Here is a 6,608-nt window from a genome sequence, read left to right as displayed (position 1 = left end):
TCCTGATCACATCTTAACTCAATCTCCCACTATTGATTCTAAATACTTCACCCAGCAAGATTCTTTCAATTCCATTTTATCATTTCCCTTTCCCCATCTCGCTTCTCTCCCTCGCTCTCCCTTTTCTTCTCCTCTCACACTCCCATCTCTCTCCCACTTTCCTTCTCTCTGCTCCTTCCATCTCCGCTCTCTCATCCATTTCTCTTCATGCCCACTGTTTCCTGCTCCATCCCCACCCTTCTCAGATCAGCACAAGGTGCCAAAATGAATTCATTTTGCAAACACAACTTAGCACTCTGAACAAGACTTCACAGTGCAAGACTGTTTCAAGGCAGAACTGTCGAGTCACTGATATGGGAAGTAGGAATATTAAGGGCAATTTTAACCTGCCAGCAGGATTGGATGGAATTCCAGCTTTACACTCCACCCAATATTATTCTCTGTTGATTTCAAAAGAGTACATTCAGACAGGTTTGCAAAACTAGAACTTCACCCAATTCATTCAATTTCCCAAAAGGATGGCTTGGTTACTATTGTCCTATTTTCCTCAATTCTCTTCAGAAATTAAATATAAAGAAAAGCAAATAAGTTTTATCTGATCAAATCAAGTCTTTATCTAATATCTTCATTTGAAATTCTTATGCATTTAGAATGGCCAACCTTGATTCTCTGAGATGTTATTATTGCCTTCTCTCCATAGCACTCATCTCACATTTCTAATATCTCATGGACGAGCACTATTGCTTCCTATCAATTACAATTACAATCTTGTGGCAAAAATGGAACCTGCTTGGGTCAGAGATCAAGACCATGATAATTCTACAAGCTTAGTCCTGTTTGTTTGGGAAGAACTCACTCAATTTCATGCATTTGGTGTCCGTTTTATGATTTTCAGCTCTTGTTCCTCAGCTCAGTGGAATATTCACCTGTGGTCATGTCTCTCACAACCTAACTACCACGGAGCAACGAAGAAAATCATTACTGTGTTGAACATCATAATCAATATCGTAATTAAAGCTGGTCATGGAATTAAGAGTAAAATACAAAAGTTTGCAGACACTGTGATTGAAGTAAAAACACAATTCTGGAGAAACTCAGGTCAAACAGTATACTTTATATAGCAAAGAAAAGGATACATAACCAACATTTCAGGCTTGAGCCCTTCATCGAGATATGAACAAAATGAAGGCAGGCAAATACTGGAGTCCACAGGCACATTCAGGTGGCCAAAATACCCCAATGCAAAGCCACATATTCTACCCCAATGCAGCTATCGGGAGGCCACCTGAAAGCGCAGGAGGCTCCTGCGAGGCGCACTTTCTAACCCTCCTCCAGGAGGGATAATCACCGGAGCACTCAGGTCCCCTCAGACACCTGAATACAGCTGCCTGAAAGCGGCTGCTAAAGGGCGGGCTGATGACGTTGCAGTGACGCAAATTTTGAAACAGTGTGCAGGCAGAGTATTGCAGGTACAGTCGCATTTTTCAGTGCTTTACCGGATAACATTATAATCGAACTATGGCTGCAAAGGGTTCAAACTGGTGTGAAGCAGAGATCAGACTGCTTCTAGACCATCTGTCTCAAGAATTCCAGAAAGGGAACTCAATGGGACATGGGGGATTCCCCCATATTTGAACACTTGCCAGGAGTCCTCTCAGCACATGGTCATACCTGCAGTAAAAATCAGGTGGTTACAAAGCTGAAGAACCTGAGGAAGAAGTTCCATGCGGTCCTGGACCACAACAGGAGCGGCAATGGTTGCAGGGAGTATCAGTACTTTGACCAGTGCCACACTATCTGGGGGGCTAGCTGCTCAGCTACTCCCTTGAACATAGCCAGTGCTCTGTGGAGCCGTGATTCCTCAGAGCACATCCCTGAGGGATCTCAGGCCTCAACCAGCGGCAATGGTGGAGGAGATATGCAGGTACGGGAGGTGCAGGCCACCACAGAGGACTCCGCTGGCATGGATTTGGATGCCCGAGAGGCAGCGCAGAGCTCACTGTCCCTGGAAGAGGCAAGCCAGCACTCTCACCAGAGAACATGGGTACAATAGCATTGAGGTTGTCTGTATGGAGAAGCACATAATTCTAATGCTGATGCACTTTTCCTGTTTCGACCCACAGTCCCAAGTCCCAGATGCAAGCACCAGCGGCTGACCAAGTCTCAGGTTCTTTCGAAGAAGCTGCAGACGATGATGACGGCACTTGACAGGGAGGACAGAGAGGGGGATCGCCAGTGTGCAGAGGAGGCGATGGAGCAGGAGAGAGCCCTGCTCGCTGAACTGAGGAAGCAATGCGCCGGTCCAAAATGGAGAGGCAGGTCCAGGCGGTGACTGGGTTGTCAGCTTCCCTGCAGCAACTCAGCGCCCCAATGGACAGGCAGTCTTCCATCTTCAATAGAATGGTCACACGAATGAAAGCCTGTCCGTTCCCATTCCCAGTCATATGGTCTTCCTAATCCCATGTACTTGGCCCCTCCAGCCAGCATGCCAGTTCATTCCACACCAGGGCATCACAGTAGTGGACACTTGGACGTGACTGAGATGCTGGGGTCCAGGACAGGTTCCTCAAACCCCCACCTCATTCCTCACAATACTGGAATGAGGTGTGCATTGGACTAAACTTCCTTAATGCTAACTCATTGTTCACTTTTGTTGTTCATGAAGCCCTGAAATGTGCAATTTTCTGTGCACCACTTTAAAGATTGAAACAGTCAGCAGTGAGATGCTATGGTGCTGGGTGGAGGTGTTTGATGTGTTTACCATTTTTGTGTTTGTTCTGTGGTGTTCAAGTGTGGAGTGGATTTGCACCGTGCTTTGTCCATTCCATGGTTTATATCTATAATTAGGTGCATACTTTGAATTGTTATGTCATGTTATCTACTTCATATTTAAGAAGCAAAAAGGTTTCTTGTAAAACGATTTTTATTAAATTTTTGACGAACACTTAAGTCTCATGTTTCATTTATATGCAACTGTTCCTTCACGAGAACAGTGTCACATAAGATGCCAGGTAGCAGGCTCCTGTGGCCACGTTCAGGGTGGTGGGGTGGAGCGGGAAGCAAGTTGTGGGAGTTGGGTGGCAGGGACATACATGAGTGGCAGCAGCTACCCCTGAGATTCACCCCTCCCCCTTACAGGATGGACATAATCGCAGAACAGATGGCCTGGTGGCCATGGGCCTGCTGATTGTTACAATCTTGGCTATTGGGTGCAGGGGCATCTGCTTCAACCAATGTCCACTTTGACAAGAAGTCATCCTTGTTAATGACACATATATTTGCAGTACACAGCAGGCAAACACAACATCTGGGACAAGGTGGTAGAGATATCCAGATGCTTTGACAGGCACCGCCAACGACCTTTTAGACGCCCAAACACAAATTCCACCACTCTCCTTGCAGAATTAAGGGCCTTGTTAAATCTTCATTGATCCAGATCCAGTACTTGGTGCTGTGTGAACCCCTTCATCAGCCAGGGTCATAGGGGGTATGCCGCATCACCCACAAGATGCACTGGAACCTCTACTCCATCTACATACTTGGACACCTGTTGGCACAACGATGCAGAAATGTAGTTAATTTGCACAGCTGCCCATTGACACAATAAGCATGCATAACATTGACACACGGAGCTTTGAAGGGTGAACACTCACGTCATGTGGGAAGAGGTATCCAGCCTGGTCCTCTGCCTTTCTATAGAGGAGAGTTGGCAAGCACTCGGGCATCATGCGTTCGGCCTGGCCAACCCACAACACATGTGAGAAGCTGTAACAAGAATGGAAAGCACATTGAAGTTATAGATATTGAGATGCGAGGTGATAAAGATCAATGGCTTTAACTCACCAGAACCTGTAGTCGACCACTGCTTGCAGAACCACCGAGTGCCACCCTTTGCGATTGTAGTAGGCTGCAGCATCCACGCTGAAGGCAATAATGTGACCCATCAATGGCACCAGCACACATTGGGTATCCCCTTTCCCCAAAGCCATCAATGGAGACGTGTTCCACTTGGCAGAGAGATGAAATGGTTACCAAGGAACTTCCTCAAAGCGCCAGTCACCTGCTACATCACCATGCACACAGTGCTGACACCTATTCCAAAAATGGTACTGATGGATCAATACTCACAAGGAGTGGCATATCATTACAGGACCACAGCTAATCAAAGTCCCGGTTCCAATGGTCGCTGCGTCTGGTCTATGTGGCTTCAGGTGAGGTTCTAGGAGTTCCAACATGAAGTGTTAGGTGCCACACCACATACAAAAGTGTCTCCTCCACTCATCAAATCTGGTGAGGATATTACTCTAGAACTCAGCACCCTAGGATCGGTTCAACCTCCAGAGACCGATGTCACCAGTTAATTGAATGACAAGCAGCATTCGCCTTCGTCTGCAGCGCCTACGCTCTGCGCGCCTTTCCACCCCCAATTGCTGCCTTCTTCCCCACAACCTTTGCAGGAACCATCTTCTGATTGCACATATGATTTTCAGATCTTAAGGACGTGTGAATAACTTCAACTGCGTAAATGGCCTTACGAAGGATTTGACGTATCTCGTTCTGAACACCGAGAAAGGCTGAAACCACCGTCATCATGTCTCTTGCCTGCTCGGGGTCCTCCATAATCCTGTGTCCCTTCCAGTCGCGTTTAAAATGACATCACATCAGTGGACAGAAATATACTCCAAGACTCCCATGCAGCTGTCCCTTCCCTTTCAGGTGGCCAGCACTGCGCTTTTAGTGCTGCCACCTGAACAATTCCACAGGTCCGAATCCACTTTTGCAGGCGTATTCTTGGCGGAGAGTGCCTTATGTTAACCCCATTGGATTTAGGTGTGCCCACAGAATATTAGGTGGATTCTTGAATTTATGGGGGGGGGGGGGGGGGAGGTCATAAGCAGCCATATCAGCACGGGAAACCTATCAGCAGACCCCAAACAGTCCCTCACCACAATTTGGGACCCCAAACAGTCCCTCACCACAATTTGGGACCCCAAACAGTCCCTCACCACAATTTGGGACCCCAAACAGTCCCTCACCACAATTTGGGACCCCAAACAGTCCCTCACCACAATTTGGGACCCCAAACAGTCCCTCACCACAATTTGGGACCCCAAACAGTCCCTCACCACAATTTGGGACCCCAAACAGTCCCTCACCACAATTTGGGACCCCAAACAGTCCCTCACCACAATTTGGGACCCCAAACAGTCCCTCACCACAATTTGGGACCCCAAACAGTCCCTCACCACAATTTGGGACCCCAAACAGTCCCTCACCACAATTTGGGACCCCAAACAGTCCCTCACCACAATTTGGGACCCCAAACAGTCCCTCACCACAATTTGGGACCCCAAACAGTCCCTCACCACAATTTGGGACCCCAAACAGTCCCTCACCACAATTTGGGACCCCAAACAGTCCCTCACCACAATTTGGGACCCCAAACAGTCCCTCACCACAATTTGGGACCCCAAACAGTCCCTCACCACAATTTGGGACCCCAAACAGTCCCTCACCACAATTTGGGACCCCAAACAGTCCCTCACCACAATTTGGGACCCCAAACAGTCCCTCACCACAATTTGGGACCCCAAACAGTCCCTCACCACAATTTGGGACCCCAAACAGTCCCTCACCACAATTTGGGACCCCAAACAGTCCCTCACCACAATTTGGGACCCCAAACAGTCCCTCACCACAATTTGGGACCCCAAACAGTCCCTCACCACAATTTGGGACCCCAAACAGTCCCTCACCACAATTTGGGACCCCAAACAGTCCCTCACCACAATTTGGGACCCCAAACAGTCCCTCACCACAATTTGGGACCCCAAACAGTCCCTCACCACAATTTGGGACCCCAAACAGTCCCTCACCACAATACTTAACTTGTGTATCCATGGGAGTCATCCAGTGCTCCCATAGAACACAACACAGAAAACAGGCCATTTGGCCCTTCTCATCTGTGCCAACCATTATTCCCATTGACCTGTTCCCATTTCATAACTTTCCAAACTTCTCCCATACATACATATCTATCTAATCTATCCTTAACTCAGGATCGAGCCCACATTTACCATGTCAGATGGCAGCTCATTCCACATTCCCATCACTGAGTAAAGAACTTTCCCCTTTCAGCTTAGACTATGACCTCATATTTATCTCCCCTAATCTAAATGGAAAAAGCCTACTTGCATCCACTGTCTACACCTCTCAATCTTGTAAACCTCTAAAATTTCCCCTTTCTTCTACAGTCCAATAAAGTCCCAACCTGTTTAATCTTTCCCTGCAACTCAACTGAAGACCCAGCAACATCCTAGTAAATCTTCTCTGCACTCTTTCAATCTTACTGATTGTCTTTCCTGTAGTTAGGCAACCAGAACTGCACACAATACTCCAATTTTGGCCTCATCAATGCCAAACAATTTCAACACATAACCCCAACTCCTATGCGCAATACTTTGATTTAGAAAGGCTGACGCCAAAAACTTTTTTCAACCCTGACCACCTGCAACACCACTTTCAGGAACAAAGTATCTTTATTTCCAGATCTCCTTACTCCTCTGCACTCCCATTGCAGTATTCTCTCCATTAGGGACTGGGCACAA

This window comes from Narcine bancroftii, chromosome 12 (assembly GCF_036971445.1).
Source record: "Narcine bancroftii isolate sNarBan1 chromosome 12, sNarBan1.hap1, whole genome shotgun sequence".
NCBI classification, from domain to species: Eukaryota; Metazoa; Chordata; class Chondrichthyes; order Torpediniformes; family Narcinidae; genus Narcine; species Narcine bancroftii.
Note: the sequence above shows the minus strand (reverse complement) of the source record.